This window comes from Abramis brama (genome assembly GCF_963993115.1).
Source record: "Abramis brama genome assembly, chromosome: 10".
In the NCBI taxonomy this organism is placed as follows: domain Eukaryota; kingdom Metazoa; phylum Chordata; class Actinopteri; order Cypriniformes; family Leuciscidae; genus Abramis; species Abramis brama.
This window is the reverse complement of record NC_139972.1, coordinates 20375621-20397110: the sequence shown is the minus strand read 5'-3', so window position 1 is coordinate 20397110 and position 21490 is coordinate 20375621. Positions and strand designations below refer to the sequence as shown.

At 39.3% G+C, this 21490-nt stretch overlaps 2 long non-coding RNA genes across 2 annotated transcripts in view; both read left to right on the top strand.

Moving 5' to 3' along the window:
• Window positions 1-21490, top strand: part of LOC311091011 — a 70714-nt gene that overhangs the window by 17756 nt on the left and 31468 nt on the right. The gene's annotated exons all lie outside the window — the stretch shown is intronic.
• Window positions 13897-15057, top strand: LOC311091633. Its single transcript, XR_014608132.1, has 3 exons — window positions 13897-13974; window positions 14675-14748; window positions 14974-15057. It is a non-coding gene; the product is annotated as an uncharacterized lncRNA (long non-coding RNA).

Here is a 21490-nt window from a genome sequence, read left to right as displayed (position 1 = left end):
CTTCTCCCCACTGTGCCCTTGTCCTTTCTCTCACCTCCTCCTTATCCTCTCCCACCTCCTCTTTATCCTCTCCATCACATCCCTGCTCTGTGGTACTCCACTGTCCTCCTCTTAAACACGTCTTTCTCTTTCCCTCACTCAGTCTTGTGTTCTCTCTCCCTCTCTTGATTTCCTGCCTCCCTTTGTCCATCTGTGCCCAATTTACCCTGATCTGGGTCTGTTTTTTTCTCGATAATTTGTTTTTGATTCCCCAGAATTAGAAAACCATTGTGTGCTTGCTGCCTCTTTCTCACGTGCGCACGCGCACACACACACACACACACACACACACATGCACAGTTGAACTCACATACACACACACCACGTACACACACATTTTTATTGTATTATTCTATAAAAGTTCCTATAAATCACTGGTTATTAATCGGCCCCAGACGGCCCTACCTCCCTCTTTCCCCCCTCTTCTCTTGCGCACAAACACAGACCAGATGCATAGGAAATGGGATGGCAAGAAGGGCACCCAGGAGACAAACTGTGCTTTTTCTCTGGTTTTTTTTCTCTCCTCTCCTCATTTTCTCTGTCTCTCCTCATCCTTTTTTTTCAGAGAAGCTTCATTTATGTATAAATGCCCAAACCCAAAACTCACTGAGGGACTAAAGTTTAAATTAAGGTTTAGGAGGAAAAAAGAGATTAAATAATAAATATAAATCTTCTTTTCCTGCCAAAGATACCGGTGTGTGGGATAAGGGTTAAACGTCCATCCTCTTTTGTTGGAAACAAATAGGGGTCTGATTTCTGTTCGCCCTGAGTGCCGTTTAATAAACACACAAACAGACTCAACTTTTTTCTTTTTTTTACTTCACATAAACTTTGACATGGATACTTATATTGCTGTTAGAAGAATGGTGCTGTTGTGCGTCAGTATGATTTTGTGTAAACTTGTATCTTTAGTATCTTTACCAGACCGTGAGCAGCAGGTTGGCTACGAGACAACTTTACCATTTCCTTTCCATCTGCTCCAGCTCTCTGATCGCTCCCTGATTGAGACATCGAGAGGCACACCTGTTGGCTGCGGCCGCGTGTCTGTCAGGGCTAAAGGTTTGTAAACCGCCACAGAGGGAAAGGAGACGAGTGGAACTGGACACATTCGTCCCAACCCCCGGTTTGTCAGTTCGAAGCCGGCTAGCGCACTCCCAGTGTGCTGTTCGCTGAGAGCACGAGAAAATGTGAGAAATGTGCGCCTTGGCCGAGGGGACTGTGGGGGGAGTGCTGGTTTTCAGGCACGCAGGGACAGCCTACAGAGTTCTGCCAAAAGCAACATGGCGCTGTGCTCATGGAACTTGAGGGGATGAAGGGAGGCTGGGCTGCAGGGCTCGCCGGGGTTCCTCAGGGCTCTACCTTAGGCCCTTGCCCAGAGATAAATGGGGTGTGGAAGAACTCTTTCCCATACAGTGCAATTCAGTTAAAGTCAGGAAGAGATCATTCCTCAAACACTCACAGCACAACCCACAAAATCCACATGACTGTTTATTGTGTGTGGGCTTGTTTGGAAAATGGAGATGATCGACAATCTTGTGTGGAGTTGCCTCACGATAAGTGACTAGTCATCCAACAATCGGCAATTGATTATTGAGGTTTATTTAGTTTATCTAGATGTTTATATTTGGTAGTTTTGTTTTTTAGACAAGGGGTGTCCCATCCTGATCCTAGAGGGCCAATATCCTGCAGAGTTTAGCTCCAACACTAAGTTTCTAGTAATCCCGAAGACCTTGATTTGCTGGTTCAGGTGTGTTTAATGAGGATTGGAGCTAAAATCTGCAGGATAGTGGCCCTACAGCAGCAGGAATGGACACCCCTGTCCTAGACAGTATTAAACAGTCGGCACGGTAAAACCCTCACAAAAAGTTGCATGCTTAAATGACCCCCTGTAGGAGCCCTGTAGTACCTATATCCATACACATTCAGACGGATGTCTTTGGCAGATGGCTTCCAACTTTTCATTCTTCTTGAGACCACTGTAGTTCGTTCCATCCCATTGTGCTCTATCTACACTCTCAGAAAAAAGTGTTCAAAAATGGTACCTTTAGGTACAACTGCTTGTCAATGGGGTAGTATCATTAAAGGAACCCATAAAAGGTTCATTGTATTACCTTAAGGGTATGCAGTACTACTAAAATGTACTAATATGCACCTTTTAGAGATAGTTATTATACAAAGTTGTTCTTTTAAGGGTGCTGCCCCAGAAACAAGCCGTTGTACCCCCAAAGTTATAATCATTGCACAGTTTTTTTTTTCCTGACTGTGTTCCTGTCCCAAATTGCGTAATATTGCAGGGCATTCAGGTATTAGTTGTCCAATTATTCAGGCGTACTATGGAAATATATAGTTTTGCACATCCCTAATTGTTTTGACATACAACATTTCAAAGGGATCTGGATCTCATCTATTATTGTTTTTCCACTAAGGGTAGAATTTATTCAGGGAAGATGAAGCAAATTGGTAGACCCGAATGAAGAATGTATGCGACCCTGTCTGGTGGTTATACTGACAACAATCTTGCCAGCAAATAGTCCTGTAAATAGGAGGTCTTGGAAGGATCATCTTTTCTCCTCGAAACATGCAATGCTTACTAGCACAAGGGATTGAAGGAGGAGAGAAAACAACCCAAGGACTCCATATAAGGTCCTGTTTGGGCTCTGGCACCATTCTCCCTGTCAGTTTTTTGTGCTAGGTCAGTCCCCTTTTAATCGGGACCTACAACATGCTTTACACCCGTCTGTAGTGCAACTAAACAGATCTCACACTTGCTGTACCATATCACTGTTGATCATGACACACACACACAAACAAACATAATTGGCACACGCAACCACCAGAGGCTTATTGGTTTCAAAGCAGACCTGCTGACACTCAGATCATTTAGTTAAAATCATCACCTCTTACTGCGGTGTGTGTGGCTGGCTTATATCTGTAGTTCCCTGCCCACTACCCTACAGTGCCCCTAGCTGAACTCTGCATGCCCTCTTATGAGGTGATGATAAAAAGAAGGAAATACTGCAGAAAAAGCAGAAACCTCACTACTTCTCATTTTCCATGGCGCTACCTCCCTCTTTGGTATGTGTGGTTGTTCGATGTTGTGTGTGTGTGTGTGTGTGTGTGTGTGTGTGTGTGTGTGTGTGTGTGTGTGTGTGTGTGTGTTGTTCAATGGTTATTAGTCCAGGGCTGGTTGGTTTGTGGGTACTGGCCTGTGGTTTCGTTCTGAGCAGAGACAGTGTGTAAAGATGGCTGTAGACTTCTTAGCTGCCACACTGAGACATACTGGCACCAGCAGGGCAGAGTTGATTGCTCTTGCCATGCAAAACAAGGAACCAAGACTTTGTGTGTGTGTGTGTGTGTGTGTGTGTGTGTGTGTGTGTGTGTGTGTGTGTGTGTGTGTATGTGTATGTGTCAGTGTGGGTTAACTTACTTTTGTCCTTTTGACCACTGCCTGAACATTTGCTACAGTCGAGAGCCGAGCTGTTCATTAACCAGATTAAATCTAGAACGTTTGGATTTCTGCAGCCTATTGGCTTTTGTGATTCTGATTGTGATGAATAGGAAATGTGTAATAAATTCAAGACTCTTTGCATATAATCTAATGCAACAAGACCTTTAACTAGACTGCAAAAGTTCTGGTCAATAATGCGAATTGTTCTGGTCAAGAAATGCCCTCTTAGACAGAAATAGCCAACTGACTCACGTCAAGCAATCACTGGTCATTCTTTTCATACATTTAGGATGGTTATTTTATTGATTTATTTTATGCACATAAATTAAGAATAAGTGTGTGTAATGCATATATTGTTTATATATATATATATATATATACATATATATATATATATATATATATATATATATATATATATATATATATATATATATATATATATATATATATATATATACAAATTAATATTATATATACAGTATTATTTATTTTTTTACATTTTAAGATATCAAAAGTGGGCATGACATCTCAGGCTAAGACTAGTCTAACCAACATATGTAGCCGGCTGGTAAGATGGTGTCCCCAACTATCTTCTTTAACCAGCAGGACATGGTCAACCAGTTTCACCAAAGGTTTTTGCACCTGCATTTTTTGGTCCACAACCTAGACTAGTCTGAACCAGCATGGAAATTCATTAGGGCCTGATAGAAAATAGTCCGCCATGCTGCCCTCTGGCCCAGATGTGAGGAGGATGCCAGCAGGATGAGCTGGCTATGAGGAGGAAACTTTGTCAAGTTTCTGGTTCTTCAGGATGAGGAGGAGGGTTCACTTCCTCCCCCTGCCTCCCTGCAGCTGGTATTGTTCTCCGGGCACTTTAACCCCCCGCTTCTCCAGTCCCAGTCGGCTCTCCATCTTCCATCCTTCCCCGGAGCTGGCAGCAGAGTCTGGGCACTCTCCACAGCATTGGCCTCAACCCCAACAGGATGTGGAGCTCAGCATTTGTGTGTGTATGCATGTGTGTGTGGATTTCTGTTCTTTTTTTTCCCCTTCTCATTTTTTTTTTTTCTCTGATTTTGTGTCTTGGCTGACTTTTTTACCTCTCGAAGAATTTGGAAAGGCCATGAGATTTTTTTTTTCGCCATGACTTTCAGCACAGCTCTTTCTCTCTCACTCTGTGCCTGCTGCGGCTTCGCAGTAATAGATTTCATATGTTGCTGAAGTTGACATCAGTCTTAAACTATTTTACATGTGATCTGCAATATTTCCTGAGGAAATCTGTCAGATATTTATTAAGGGCTAATAAAATAAACCTCTCTTGTTCTCTCTCTTTCTCTTGTCCCTTTTCTTTCATTTGTTACCTTGTCCCTTCCTCTTGTAGTAGGTCTGGAAGGCGGAGTGATTGTATTATTGGAGTTACTCATGCTTTCAAAAAGCTTCTTTTTTAGGAAACAATTTCCTTCCATTCATAAGATCAGCTGTAGGTCAGGCCTAGGGTGAGTTTGTATGTGTCTGAGTGAGGGCCTGTCTATATCTCACTTCTCTTCCCCTCTCTTCGGTCATCTCTTCCCTCTTCTTTCCATCCCTCGCAATAGCACTCTGTTGCATTCTCAGACTGACACAGTGCAGCGAAAGTGCCTGACTCTGCTGCGTCTTTCTGCATCGAACATTACACATTAATGTTGGACTGTGGCAATGAGTCACACGATGCTTATGCACAGAGGACTAGTATTTTTTACCTTATAAAGACATTTTACATTTTCATAGAACAGCTACAGTACAAGTATTTATTGAAAATACAGTGTGAAGACACTAATTTTATTCTTTGAATGAGATACAAGACTCGTTCTAAAAGTTGGAGCTGAAAAATAATGACAAACCATTTTCAATTTACTGGTGTTCATACAGATTTTTTTTTTTTTTTTTTTTTTGTAGAGTATTTAAAATTTAAATCTGTGTACTTCATGACATTTATAATAATTATAAAATTAACAGTGCTGTGTAGATTACTTACAAATTGTAGTTGGTTACTGATTCCATGACAAAACATGGAACACATTACACATTTAAGGTAATAAAACTTTTTGATTACTTTTAGATTACTTTTGAACTAACTTGTTTATCACAGTGATTTGAATAGTATAATTTTGTACCATATTGATATAAAAATACAAAGAGAAATAAAATTACATTACGTCAGGGTTTCCCAGACTGGGGTTTGATGGAACTGCAGTGCGTTTGTGAGTTTAATGAAAAGCTTATAATTCAATCATAAAAATTTAACACTTAATGAAAGAGAACTATATATTTTATTATTATTATTATTATTATTATTATTATTGAACTAACTTATTAATTTAAAATCTATGGGGGTACTTCAAGTAAATATATTAGGTCAAAGAGGTTCAGCTGACAAAAAAGGGGAATCCCTGCATTGCATGAAAATATGAAATGATGTGAATTTGTACATTTTAATGTGTTTGAAAGACAAAAGCCTTTCAATGACAGTAATGCATGAACTGAGTGCTAGTTCAAATAATAATTAATGTGTTCATCAGGAGCTGATTAGCTATGTAATGTTGAGAAAATACTTCTTAAAAGAGAAACGATTTCTGTAAATCAGGTAATCAAATTCTATGTGGGTTTCAGTTTTCAGTGATAGTCACATGCTAGTGGCTGGTGTGTGCGATTACACAAACCTGGAAGACCTTCTGAATGTATTTAAGTAGTGGACTTTTTTTTTTTTTTTTTTTTTTTTTTTTTTTTTTTTTGGAAAGGTACATTTAAAAGATAGAAAGAAGTAAAAGGGAGAATCAATGAATTATGAATAGTTTATGCCATTGTGAGAAAAACAAACTAATTGTAGTCTGATTATGAGTATTTTACAATGTAATGCAATCTAATTAGTACCTATTTTTGGGAATCTGATTATGATCCATATTACATGTAATCAGTTACTACCCAGCATTAAACATGAATATTAATAGAAGTTTTAAAAAATGATAAAGCTTAACAGGTGTTCCACACATGTCTGATCCTGACCACATAAAATCTGTCTGCAACCATGGACTTTCATCTGTCGGTGTTAATACTTTTTTGTCTGTTTTTATTTTGACCTAATCCTCTTTGATCATTTATAATATGTATTTTTTTATTATATCTATATATTATAAATATATGTTAAATATATATTATATAATATACTTATACATAATTAAGCACAATTACGTGCAGAAAAAAAAAGAAAAAAGATTTTGTTATTGTACAGTTGTGGTCAGAATTATTGGCACCACTGGTAAATATGATCAAAGATGGCTGTAAAAATAAATCTGCATTGTTTATCCTTTTGATCTTTCATTAAAAAATCGCTAAAATCTAACCTTTCATTGAAGTGAAAGATTGGCACCCTTTAATTAAATACTTTTTGCAACCTCATTTTCCTAAATTAACAGCTCTAAGTCAGCTTCTCCTATAATGCCTGATGAGTTTGCAGAACACATTACAAGAGATCAGAGACCATTCCTCCATACAGAATCTTTCCAGATCCTTCAGATTCCCTGATCCATGTTGGCGCTTCTTCTCTTCAGTTCAGCTCACTCATTTTCTATGGGGTTCAGGTCAGAAAACTGGGGTGGTCATGGCTGAAGCTTCCTTTTGTGCTCAGTGACACATTCTTGTGTTGATTTTGATGTTTGTTTTGGATCGCTGCTGCCAAAAAGCTCTTTTTTTAGTTTCATCTGACCATAGAATCGTGTCTGAGTGACAACTGAATATGCTGGAGTTTGTTTTTGGATGAGTGAGGAAGTTTTTTATTGAAACCCTTCCCTAACAACATGTGGTGATGTAGGGGTTATTCGTTTTTTTTTTTTAGGCTTTTTTTTTTTTAGGCTTTCCGATCCCGAGACTCAACTAATCTCTGCAATTCTCCATCTGTGATCCTTGGAGAGTCTTTGGCCACTTGAACTATCTTACTCGCCGTGCATTAAGACACTATAGACACATCCTCTTCCTGGCAGATTCATAACATCTTTAGTTGATTGGAACTTCTTAATTATTGCCCTGATGGTGGAAATTGGAATTTTCAATGCTTTAGCTATTTTCTCTAAGCCACTTTCTATTTTGTGAAGCTCAACAATCTTTTGCTGCACATCAGAACTATATTCTTTGGTTTTACTCATTGTGATGGACGATTAAGGGTATTTGGCCTTTGTGTTTATACACATTTCATATATTCCTGTGAAACAAGAATTCATAGCTAGACAATTTCATGTTAATAGAAATATAGCCTACTTCAGAGATATTTTACTCAAAAAAAAAAAAATGATTCTAGAGGTGCCAAAAATCGTGGCCACCGTGTTTGGGAGAAAACATTTATTTCATAATGTTACTTTCCCCCCACTTTCAATTCGTTTACTTCAATGAAAGGTTTGATTTTTGCACAATTTTTGAATGAAAGATCAGAAGGATAAACAATGCAGATTATTTTTACAGCCATCTTTGATCATATTGACCAGGGGTGCCAAAAATTCTGACCACAACTGTAAATCGCTACACTTACAATAGTTACTGTGGTTAATCTATCAATCAATCTATCACCTCCTCAAACACTGTTATATATACCCACTTGTCATAATATGTTTTTACAATCAAAAACAAATGTGAATGAGAAAAAATGTAATAAACTGAACAACAGCCCAGAAGTCTGCATTATCCTTTATGATAAATAGTCAATCAAAATAGAAATCCTCCCAGTGGGTTGTTAGGTGATAATTCACCCATTTTCATAGTGAAGTTATTGCCCTTCTTTTGCACATGAACATACAGTATGTCATAAATCACATCCGTTATTTGTTTTTCATGTTATTTTTTTCCCCTCCTCATTGCCGGAACAGCAGTGATGGAAAACAAACACATCAGCACTTGGCATTATGAACCTTGGAATGCCCTCTCTCTCCTCTCCTCGCTCTCTCCTTCCCTTTCATCCTGCTTCCAGCTGCACACCCATCTCAGTCTTTCTGGGGTCCCCTGGCTGCAGTACCCATAATTCACTATAGGACACAACACCCACACCAAGCCCTCGCTAACCTTTATAGCTCGGCCAAGGCACAGCGAGAGGAGGAGAGGGGCAGGGAACTGGTGATGGGGCAAATACTTTCTCTGTGTCTCTTCGGGCCCCTGACCAAGAGCAAGGCCAAGAGGCCCCCTCCAAGAGGGTGAGAGAGATCGAAAGATCTCACAACAGAGAGATCATCTCACAGACTGATAAAGCCACCCATGGCCAACAAAGCAACTGGTGATGTCATTTAGAACAAAATCAAGCTAAAATGAAGTTCGTTTTGTGTTCGTTTCGGGAGTTCGAAACAGAACTTTCCAGAAAAGGTAAATTTTTTGCGTTTAGCAGCCAGATTATTTTGTTATTGAAAGGAAAGCACGCAGCACATATATCACTTATATCGCTTTTCACGCATTTCAAACTTCTTTTTACCCCATAGCGAAGAACGAAAATTAACTTCGCCGTGAGTATATCGGGGTCTTTATAAGTGAATTGTTTTGAACATTCCACATGTGCAGGACCTCTTAACCAGTGCATTTTTGGCAAAAGTAAAAAAATATGATTTGTTTTAAACTTAAATAAGTCACTATAGTTATAATCAACATTTCTCACGCATTGTCGGCCATTATACTTGCCTTATCTGAGCTTATGTTTAAATTATTTTAAATGTATATAAATATATATAGCCTATATATATATATATATATATATATATATATATATATATATAATTTTCCTTATAATTTTTAATTATTTGCTGTATTATATATAATTATTATAATATTTAGTTAAAATTTTCTTTTAAATTAAATTACACTACTGTTCAAAAGTTTGGGATCGTTAAGATTTGTCAAATGTTTTTGAAATAAGTATCTTATGCTCAGCAAGGCTCTATTTAATGGTAAACAATATTGTTAAATATTATTACAACTTAAAATAAATATTTTCTATTTGTCATCATTACTCCAGTCTTCAGTGTCACATGATCCTCCAGAAATCATTCTAATATGCTGATTTGCTGTTTAAGAAACGTTTCTTATTATTATCAATGTTGAAAACAGTTGTGCTGTTTATTATTTTTTATAAAAGCTGTGATACATTTTGTTCAAGATTCTTTGAGGAATAGAAAGAGCAAAAGATCAGCATTTATTGGAAGTATACATTTCCTGTAACAAAGTCTTTACTGTCACTTTTGATCAATTTATTGCATCCTTGCTAAATAAAGTAATTTCTTTCAAAAACAAACAAAAAAAAATTACTAGATTTTTGAGTGGTAGTATATACTTTTTTTTTTTTTAAATCTACGTAATGCATTATTGGATTGCCTTTGCCTCTGCAAAGCTGTTACACTTGTTACACAATTTGACCAAAAACGAGCTAGTATAATAGCATGGATTTTGTAAACATCCACTACACATCTACAACGCCTTTAAATTCTGCCTATGTAGGCATCTTGCTTGGTTTTGGAACAGAGCTGCGTTGTATACATGGAGCGAAGAGAGAGAGAAACATTGGAGTTAGGGCACAGGGGTGCCTGTTTGTCTGGCGGAGCGTCTGTATGTCAGTCTATGGGGATTTATGTGTTTGTTTGTATCTATGTCCCTACTCTGTCACTTCCGTAATGTGTTCCACATTTTCAGCTGTCATACAGGCTGGATCGCACAGCACCCATAGGAAAGATTACCCCACCCCTCCCCTCCTCTGCTCCTCCTCCTCTTTGTGCTTCTCTAGATTCCTTCCTACTACGCAGGGCCAAGTTTAAAGTCTCCCTGTGCATCTTCGCGTGTCATTTGAGTTCAGGTGTAGGCTGACAGCCACCTTGCTGAGCTGAGGTCTTCTGAACGGTAATTGGACGGGGTCTTCCAAAAGACCTCAGCTTTAGCCACAGCCGCACCGCGTGAGATCTGGACCGCTAATGAGACTGTCCATTTGCTGGACTGTGAGATTTTTGGGCTTTAATAGCTTAGGCGCATCCACATCTGTATATGCAATTCACAATTTGTTGGGTTATCTTTCATTTGTCCGTTTGAAATCCGCCGGGGGGAAATATTTACAAATATTTTCACAATGTTGCTTATCGGCCGACTCACATGAATGCAAATAGCACAGTTTCGACGTGTCAGTGTTTGACAAATGCAGCTCCAGGCGCTCTCGGTGCAGATTGTGTTAGTGAGCATTCTTCTTTAAACAGCTCACAGACTGTGGTCTAAGGTGGGAGAGTGAACTTGGGAACATGTTTGTGCGATCGAGAGAAAGGGCATGTGTTGTTATTAAAAACGATGGATCTTGGCCCCGATTCTTCTCTAGCTTGGGGAATGGGCACAGCCCTGTGCCTCTGAGGTCTGAAAGTGCATCGTGTGGAGGATTAGAAGAATGAATTAAGTCATTTGGGCTTCACTACGAGTCACACCCCGGTTCAAGTAGAAGGCAAAGCGTGCTGCAATGTAACTCAGAGCCCCTTCCAAATCAATACTGAAAAAAACAACACTGCCTAAATCAACCTCCATCCCGTCCTCCCTCTCTCATTATTTTCTCCCACCCCGGGGTATTCTGTTTTCTTGGCAGCACTCAGGAATAAGCCACCTGCAGCCCACCGCCGCCCCCCCTTCTGCACTTCTTCGCAGCAAGCAATGGCTTTCAGACGCTAGCTGGGCTCCACATGCGTGGACACACACTCTCAGGCTGCCCAAACACTCGTAACGATACGTCCGCAGAGAGGGTGTGAGTTTCAGATGTGGCTGCAACCTCTTTCTCTGTCTCTCACCCTTCCAACAGGACAGAAAGTCCCATGGCACTCCTCAGCCTAAATCGGAGAAAAGAAAGGGATTTTCCATTCTGAATATCTCCTGAAGAGCCTCCTCATTCTACTGAACTTCCACTCCCTTCTTTCTGTCCCACTCTACCTCCTCTTCACCCTGTCTAGCTTTATTGTGTACTTGCTCTCAAGATGCCACTGTGTTTAAAATCTCCACATGACTGCATTTCTCTATTATGTAATCTTGTTTATTTAGGACTGTGAACAACATAAAGTGAGGTGCCACAATAAATCTCAGACTGCAGAACATCTCCAAATAGCTTTTAGTACAGTACATATATTTGTTAACTTTGAGGCCTTTTGTTTGCTAGTGTACACCTACTCTTCTTGTTTACAATTTTACATTGTTTTTCTTAATATTTTGTTTACTAACTATTGATTCCTCCTAACTATTCTAGTTCCTTAAAGGTAAACAATAGTCCACCAAAACTGAACAATGTCATCATTATCATCATGGGTCGTAAATTATGACAGAATCTTTATTTTTGGCTGAACTATCCCATTAAATTATTCTACTAATGATTATTTTAGTACCTTTGAAGAAGAAATATGGTAACACTTTATTTTACAGTGTCTTTGTTACGTTACATGTACTTACCATAGTAATAACAGTAAATTATGCATAATTACATGCAACTAACCCTCAACCAAATCCTAATCCTACCCTAACCCTATAGTAAGTATGTAGTTAATAAATATTACTCAGTACTTAAATGTATAATTACATTGTAACAATGACACCTTAAAATATTTAGAAAAATGCATTTTCAGTAAAACAGAACCAATAATATTTAATATTTCAACATTTAAAAATGTAAATAAAAAAACCTCCATAAAATAATTTAAATATATACATATACTACTGAACACTGAAGACTCACAAGAGTATATTGTTAAGGAATCACATTACACAATATGTTTTGATTCTAAAAAGAACCAACTTCTAAGTCATTTGTTAAGGAATCAGTCACTACTGGTTGTGCTCAATGTTTCTCATTATAGATTCAGTTGTGATACTGTTATTTACTGCAGTGTTCTGTTCACTTCAGTGGCAGAATGTAGATATCTGAGAACTGTTAATGTAACCAACAATATTCAACACCAACCCTACATTCAAATAATCTCTGGAACAAGTATATGCCTACTGCCTACAAATGACTAGTAAGTAGCGTCACCATGGCACAATCTCTTCGACAAACTTCTAATGGGAAATACATCAACACAGGACAGAAAACGTCCTCAAGATTGTTGTTAATGAGAGAGACCTCAGCCCGTCACCTTCACACACCTAAAGCTTGTCTCTGTGTGTGCGTGCTATTCTTATAAAGTAGTAGATCATGAGACCCATGACCAGTCTGTGGAGTTTGAAGGATTGTAAACCAGAAGGACCTGGCTAATTTCAGCATGGCGTACTCAGTGCAGAAGCGTGCGTAGGCAGCGCGTTAATGTGTGTTGATGGACAATGGATTCTCTCTGTGTCGCAGGACATGCTCATATGTCACTACGCGACTGCTCCGTCTGAAGCTCCTCCAGGCTGAGCGATGTGTTTATAGTGCAGGGGAACACATTTATTGCATTTACATGGATTTATGCAAGGTGTGTTTTTATGTGAGTGACTTTTGTGTGAAAGCGTTTAGTGTGTATGTATGTCTGTAAGTGTTACGTGAATACACATATTTTTAAAATGTTAAGTGTTCTTGACTAGTTGGTCATTTGTTGTATGACGTGGCAGACGTGTGTGTACATGGACGACTCTTGTATTCTGACAGCGACAATGATACAATGCAGGAGGATTTTGGGTCTTTGTCCACAGACTCCAGAGAGGGATGCCTCACAATATCAGCAATGGAGCAACTCGACTTCACTAAAGCCTGTTGAAAAGACTATAGCTTAGACATGCTGGTCTAGCTGGTTGTCACACACCTCAATGGCACTACATTTCCCATTTTTTTCCCATTTTTGTTTGTTAAGATGCAGAAAATAAAATAACACAAATCGATTGAGCAGATATATGATTGTGCGAAGTAGCATATGTTCTTTTGTTCAACGTGAACTTCAATTCCTGTCAATTAGATATAGTTCTAGACATCACAACATTATGACAAATGGATATTCAATAGGGGATAGGGGAAAAATAGGGGAAATGACAATATGATACCGATATATCATGAATTCTTATCTTGTCGCAAGGTTTACCTTAAAATTTGGTTGGTTGACATGAACATTGTTCCAAGCCAACACATGTTTTGATCCAGGAACGTGCGAAATCACAGCGAGAGATTTGCTTTGCTGTTCGTTAGTAGAGCAAAATATGTTCACTCAGCATAAAATACAATACAGATGTCATAAATATGGTTATGTTTCCACACAGTTTGGTTACCAACAAAGCTGACCATCATATTCTATAACGAAGTCCCTTACATTTTCAGGACTCAAACTGCATTTTCAGTAAACATCTGCTGTGTGAATATTTCACACCGTACAATGTGAGATACTGCTCATGCATATCTTGTGTGTTGAGATTTTTTTCATGTAGGGTTCCAGTAACTAACAGAGATGGAGATATGAACATCAGTTTTGTGGTCGGTACATGACCCAAATGCTGCGCCTTATACTCAGGTAAAAATAAAACAATTGGTTTCCTGGTCACGTTGTAGGCTACCGTATGTTTTTTTTTTTTTATGAGCAGCCAATGACTTTCAGTGGAAAGACATAATGTACAGACTACATTCTAACAGACTACAATCTCTAACCTTGATTTGGAATCTCAAAAAACAAAAATCCTGAAAGCGGCCTGCTTTTAGTGTGACCATTATTAACCAGCACAATGCATCAGCAATGGCTGACAGTCCCTCAAAACCACATCTTGAATGAATGTGAAATGTGGATTTTTTAAAGGTGTGACTGTCTGACGTTCTGATAAGGCAATCAGCTGATCGGTGCTTGAGCTCGGGAACTGAGCTGCTCCCACAGTCACACACCATGAAACCGCACAGAGCATTTTTGCAAAACTATACAGCAGAAAAAGTGTGTCAGAGGAAAAACCTGTTGGTGTGTCTGGGAACTCGATGGCGAGTTTTTAAGGGGAAATATGTACAAGCGATCTCCACGCCATATAGCAGAGACGTTGTAGACTCTCATATTCAGCCTGTGTCCCCGTTTTGACAGTGACATTTTTTTATGTGTATGTGAGTAACAATAATAGATATTTTGTGAGTATATGTTTGCTTTTGTGTCACCTTCTCACTTCATGTGAAATGATGATGATTAAGGACGTCTGGTTGATGACAGTAATAATGCAATCTTTTGTTTATCACAGAGCGTGTCTTTGGTGTTGATGCTGGTCACGGGCCTTGCAGCTGTATCATGGTGCTGTTCCAGGAAGAGCTTGATGTGCGTGTGTTTACTGGCAGGGAGTTGTGTGTCAAGGCCTGTTTGTGTGTCCATGTGCTCGGGTGGGTCCATTCCTTCTGCATATGGCCAGTGTGTCATTCTAGGCTGAACTGCATTGTGTGTTGGGCAGCAGGAATGCCACCGTCTAAGAGTCATTCACACTCCCATTTGTATTTTTATTCCTGTATTTTATATTTTATTCCTTTTTATTCCTCTATATGACAGAACCAGTGCTGCATTATGGACCTGACCAGTTCCCCAGGGCCTCAGGCCTCCACAGCCTCAGGGTGAGGAAAGCCCAAACACCAGGGTATGAATAAGGAAACTGTTCTGGTCAAACACTGGCTTTTTTCTTTGCCATGTAATAAGGCCCATTCTGTTACTTTTACACATTTGTGTAGCTCTACATCTCATATGTTTGATCCTTTCTGAGTTCAAACTTTTTTTGAATGCTATTAGAATTTTCATAAGATTGCATCAAAAAGCATAAAGACTATAATTTTTTATCCTACCAAAATGGACAATTGCTATTTTTTAAAGCCAAGTCACCCTTGTCACATAGGATAAAGAGATTAGGAATTTTTTTATTTAATTTAGTTGTATTTTATAGAAATAAAATGATATTTACATTTAATCATTTAGCAGATGCTTTTATCCAAAATTACATTTATTTATAAATATTTTTAAATCAAGTTTTTTATCAAAAAAAATTCTCTTTCTCTTTCTCTTTTTTTTAGCCAAATCGACCTTGTCACGTGGAAATGGAATAATAGAATCGAATAGAATTTGTATAAATTTGTATAGAAACAAAATTATATGTCTATTTTTATATACATTTTTGTATAAACATTTTATTTAAAAAAAAAAAAAGTATATATAAATACAATTTAATTAATTTAACAAACAAGAATTTGTGAAGAAAAGTAAGGGGGAATGAGCCTCATTGTACCACAACACCAATGTTTATATTCTTAATACTGCTTTTCACTAAAATGACTCGCAGGACAGTGCTAAAAAAATCTCTCTGTCTCTCTCTGAGTGCCGTGTAATGGATCCTCTCTGAAAAGAGATGCGCGGTGACAGTCTCGCTCTTCACACACTCACTGCTCATGGGACTTATCACCACCAGACAGACTAAACATGCAAAGACTGGTCTTTTTCCATCTTTACCCGAATTAGAGGTGTCTGCACACACTTGTCTAAGAGACAAATGGTCTGAGTCTCTGCAGGCCTCCTCTACAGAACCCGTCACGGTCGGCGAACTACATATATCATGGCGTTACACTCGATGTGACAACTGCACGATAACCTGCCATATTGTACCTTCATAAACATATGCTTCTTTGGTTAGTAATTGCAAACCTAGACCTAGAAAATATGGTTGCCACCATATAGTGGTCCCAAAACATATTTTGAACATTTAAAGGAATAGTTCTCCCAAAAATGATCATTTCTTGTGTCGTTCCACACCTTTATGACTTTCTTTATTTTCTGCGGAATGCAAAAGAAGATATTTTGAACAATTTCGTTTGTTTTTTGTCATTACTTTAAAAAGTCAGTCAGTTCATTGTTGTTTTGGACCCCATTGACGTTCAAATATGAAAAAAAAACAATATTTTCACCCTGGGTGAGTAAAATAATGGCAATATAATTTTTTTTAAGCCACACTTAAAATGTATGCATGCCATTGCATTAAATAACAAAGTATCAAACAAAACGGCATATAAATAAATTACGCCATTTTTGCAATTACATAACGTACTCGGTTACTAATGTAACCTCGGTTCCCTAAGATAACGGAAACAAGTATTGTGTCGCTAGACACAATGGGGAAAAACTCCTTTTTCCTCGAATGTTGAAGCCTTTTTATATAAAATAACGCAGTGATTCTGCACAAGCCATAGCAGTGCAGGAATCTGCGCGAGTATATTGGCTGAGCAGTGACAACTGCACGAACCTATGGCGACGCAGCGTATGCGCACGAACCAATTGGTGGGTAGTCTGCCGAGCGGGCTCAGCAGCCCACTAGAATGGGCGGAGCATCTGTCTCGTCTCGCCATAGGATTCAGATTAACACGACTGAAGCGACGAATGCCTAGTCGTGTAGCATAGTAGCACAGTAAGCTACGCAATACATGTTCCCATTATCTCAGGGAACCGAGGTTACGTAAGTAACCTAGTACGTTCCCTATGGATACGGTTCACTCTTATTGTGACACTAGACGCGATGGGGAACCTATCCAATTACGCCATGCTATGATTGCAGAACATCAATCGTTCTAAGGCATTTGACCAGAGTGCAGTAGGGCTCAACAAGGGCAGAGTATTCGCCTGACAGAGAAGGGGCTCAGACCCTAGGAATCGCTACAGTGCGCTCTGGTGTAAGCCAGGCCCGCTTCCGAGTCGAGTCGAAGACTGCCCCCTGGAAAGCGATCCGCTGGCTGGGAAACAGAAAGCTCTTGATTCCAGGCATTCCAAATGGATGAGGAGCACAGATCTGTGAGTATTTAACTCGGCTTCCGACTGGGCTAAGACGAGCCAGTCGCTGAGGTAATTCATGATGTGCACTCCCTTCTGTCTCAGAGGGGAGAGGGCTGCATCTATGCACTTGGTGAAAGAGACAGTCCCAATGGAAGTACAGTATACTGCGAGGACTTCTGTGCTATTTACTGCGGGGGCGAAAAGACCAGTGGTGGAGACTGGGGAGTCAAGGAAGGCAGCCTGGTCTGCGTCCTTGATTTCTTTTAAAGGTATAGCGGAGGATTTTCCCGAATTTTAGAAAAGAACCGCCCTCTCCACTTTTTGAAAAAATGCACATGCGCAACACTCTACCTGCTCCCGAGAGGGAACGCCTATTAAACGTGTGCACGAGAGAGCATGCACAAGCCTAGTTCTCCTCGTGCACGCTCTGTTTACAAGTTGCTGTTGGCATGGCTCATACAAGCCTACTTTCCTTTACCTGTCGAGTAGAAACTTCGTGACTGAGGCATCAGTGTGAAAAATTCTCCCAAAAACACTCAAAAACATTCATGCAAGACAAAATGTCAAATGCCCTTCCGTGTTTTATTTACTTATTATACTGATCGATTGAGTGAGGACTCAAGACATGATCTGCAATGGAGAAGTAGCTTGTTGCATTTGTGTAATAAATACTATGTGAACACATTGGAATTATCAAAAATGAACACACAAGGTTTTAGAACATTTCAGTGTGATACCTTTTACCATTTGGTCATAAGGCTACTTTAGACAAATTGAGATGTTTACCGTGTCTGCGCGGTGCGTGACTTGTGCCAGGGCTAGAACGGGCGAGCTTCAATGAATGGCTGAAACCGTAGCTAACCACACACATACACCCGAAAGTGCGCATGCGCAGAAAGCGAAAACTACCTAGGGACAAGCACATACGACGGCCTTACGTAAACATATCACCAGAATGATTGACAACTAGGAGGACCAATAGTATTGATGATCCACTCGGAAAAAGAAAATCCTCCGCAATACCTTTAAGTTGAGCCATAAATGGCGCTCCAGTACCGCTAGGCTGGCCATGGTTCTGCTGATGGCCTGGTGGTTTTAGTGGCTCACAGGGCCAGGTCTGTAGCACTGAGCAGGTCCCTGAATGCGGCTGGGTCTGGACCAGACTCGTCCATAGACCGGAAGAGTTTGACCTGAAACATGGTGTGAAAGGCGGAGCCAGCTTGACCAGCAGAGGTGTAGGTTCGGCCAGCTAGAGCTGAAGTGGTCATGCAGGGTTTGGATGGGTGAGCGATCTTTGCCTTCCATCCGATTGCGGTGGGTGGACAGAAGTGCACGGCCACAGTTTCGTCGAGAGGAAGGAGCTTCTCGTACCCTTTTTCCACAGTGCCGTCGATAGTAGTGCGTAGGCGGTTCGAGTAGGGAGCCCAGCTCTAAAATCGCTGAAAAGGAGTTTTTCCCCATCGCGTCTAGTGATGCAATATGAGTGAACCGGTTTGATTGGAAACCAACTATAGGCCCTCAGGTTCACACAGGTGTTCTAGCAGAGACATTAACTATGGAAATGTTCCTCTAAGTTTGACAACAAGAAAGTATGCAAGCACTAAGTTTGAACGGTAAATCTTTTGTTTTATCCTTAAAGCCTAACAAACGTCTTTTTGTGAAATGTTTTTCTTGAAAAGTGCACCTGTGCTGTCTTTCTTTAAATAAATGCAGCTTGGTTTGATATTTAATGTAGTGACATTCCTAAATTTTAAGTGTGGATTAACTGCCCAAAGTACGTTTGGGGGTCACTGTATGTGATGTACAATGCTATTCCTCAGCATGAGATAATCCATAAACATAAAAAAAAAAAAAACAGAATTTAAAATTGAGTTCTAAGTGAAATGGGGTCTCCTGTGACAGGCGGGTATGGGTCATACACTCAGATTTAAAGGAAAGTGTGGGAAATTATTTCGTATCAGTCAAGTTAAATCAGAAAAAACTTTTGTAGTTGTAGTGTTGGTGTTGTTTTTTTGCCTTTGTGGGTAAAATCCTTATTTATTAATTTATTTATTTGGGAAGTAAAAAAAGGTATGTATTGAAAAAAAAAAGGCTAATAATAGTTATCATTATCACGTTTGCCTAAATGTCCTTTTTGGTTTTGTTTTCTTTTTCACCAGGCATCTTAAAAAAATGTTTTAAGCATTTTTCTTCAGAATAAGACAATTTAAGAAATATAAGAAAATGAAATATGAGAAGAGTTGTTTAATCATTTCTCATCTGTATGTTGGGCAGTTCTTTTCTCTTTTAAGGCATCATGGTGTGTTGCCAACCCTGCTGATGCACTGATGTGTAAATTCACTGGAATTATACCCCCGTTCCACTTCCTATATCTCTCATCAAGATGACAAGTTTGAAGAAATGAACTGTGACCCATGTGGGTGGGTGTGCGTGTGGGAGCGAGTGAGAGTGTGTGTGCATAAGTGTGTTTGTTTGTTAGTGAGATCACATCTAGATACGCTTATTACTTTTGGCCTCTAGAGCCCAGCTTGGGGAGAGAGAGAGAGAGAGAGAGAGGGAGAGGGAGGAAATTGCTACAGAGCGGCTAGTCAGCTGTGTATATACTCCGCAATGATTTGAAAGTGACCGTGTACCCATCCTCCCTCTATCTCTCTCTCTTTCAGGCGGCTGGGGGCAGGTTTCTCCCACAGTCGTGAGCGCTGGGCTGTGTGGCTGCATGTTTATATTGGAGCCCGGACTTCCTAGTGGCAGCCTGCACCTATCTAAACATCCCTCCGGCCGCTGCTCTGTGTTCCCGGCCTCGCACGGCCTCCCTCTCTCCTTCTCCTTGCGCCATGCTCTGCTTTGGGCTGGAATGCATCGGAGAAGATGACTGAAGAGAAATAGATGGAAAAAGAGGGAGAGTTTTCACATGCGGACATTCCACTCTTTTTTTGTATTACATGTTGCATCCCTCTGTTTCTGAATGGAGGGTTCCTAAAATTCTCAGAACTCTGACTTCAGCAGAATCTTGTTGCACACACGTTTAGCTTGTTATGTAAATGGGGACATAGCGTACTGTCCTGTGAAAGCAAGATGCAGTAACTACACATAAGTGAAATTGGGCCTCTAGACAGTTCTGTAACAGACAATTTTAGTTCAGCCACACTCAGATTCAGCATGCAATCCAAAAATCTGCATCTAAATTTCCTTTAAAAAAAGATAAATTTACTTGAGAAACAACATTGCAAGTACTTTTTTAAAATTATTTATTTGTCTTTTTTAGCTTAGAATTTTTTATTTATTTTTTGGTCACATTTTATTTTAAGATGAAGTTATTACACATTACTACATGTTCTTACTATATTAATAACAGTAATTTATGCATACTTCCAAGTAACTAACCCTAACGGTAAGTACATGTAGTTAATTAATATTACTCAGGATTTAGAGTAAGTACAATGTAACCTTTTTTTCTATATAAAATTTATTTAAGTTTGGCTATTTAAACCCACATACGTAGTACCAAATTGTCTCTGGTAGTACTCAGAGAAACCAATACACACATGCCAGCATATATCATTGTACACAATCACACACATCCCAGATCATATGTTTATGTGTTTGATATGATTGTCTGGTTTTATAGATCAGAGTGATGCAGTATCATGTGTGTAAAGCAATTGCTTGGCATGCTGTTTGGAGGGAAAAGAGAGTGTTTAGTAATGGAAGCTCCTCGGTCAACTCCAGAGAGAGAGAGAGAAAGAGTCTTGAAATCAGTACATGACATTGATCGATAAGTGAATGATTACAACAAACACATTTACTGCTTTGAGTTCCAACAACATGGCGTTTGATTAAAATGCAATTCAAGCATTTGGATGAATGTGAATACAATGTGTGTGTAAGGAACAATACCTGTCAGAGCCTTTTTAACTCAAGCAAAGTGTGCTGGAACATGAGAAATACAAAGCTTTACACACAGTGCTTTATGTTCTTACGTGAGCATATGTAATGATCACAGTGTAGGCAGAGAATTATGGAGGGGTTTTGGGGTCTCGTCCCTCTAATTAAGACTTGAACCCCCCTAAGGAAGTCAAATCAAAATGTATAGTGGTTTTAAAATTGCTCTTTTTTTATACACTACCGTTCAAAAGTTTGAGACAAGACTGCTTTGATAAGAAAATACATTATACAGCAATATTGTGTGAGATCATTACAATTCAAAATAACCCATTACTCCAGTCTTCACAGTGTCACGTGATCCTTCAGAAATCATTTT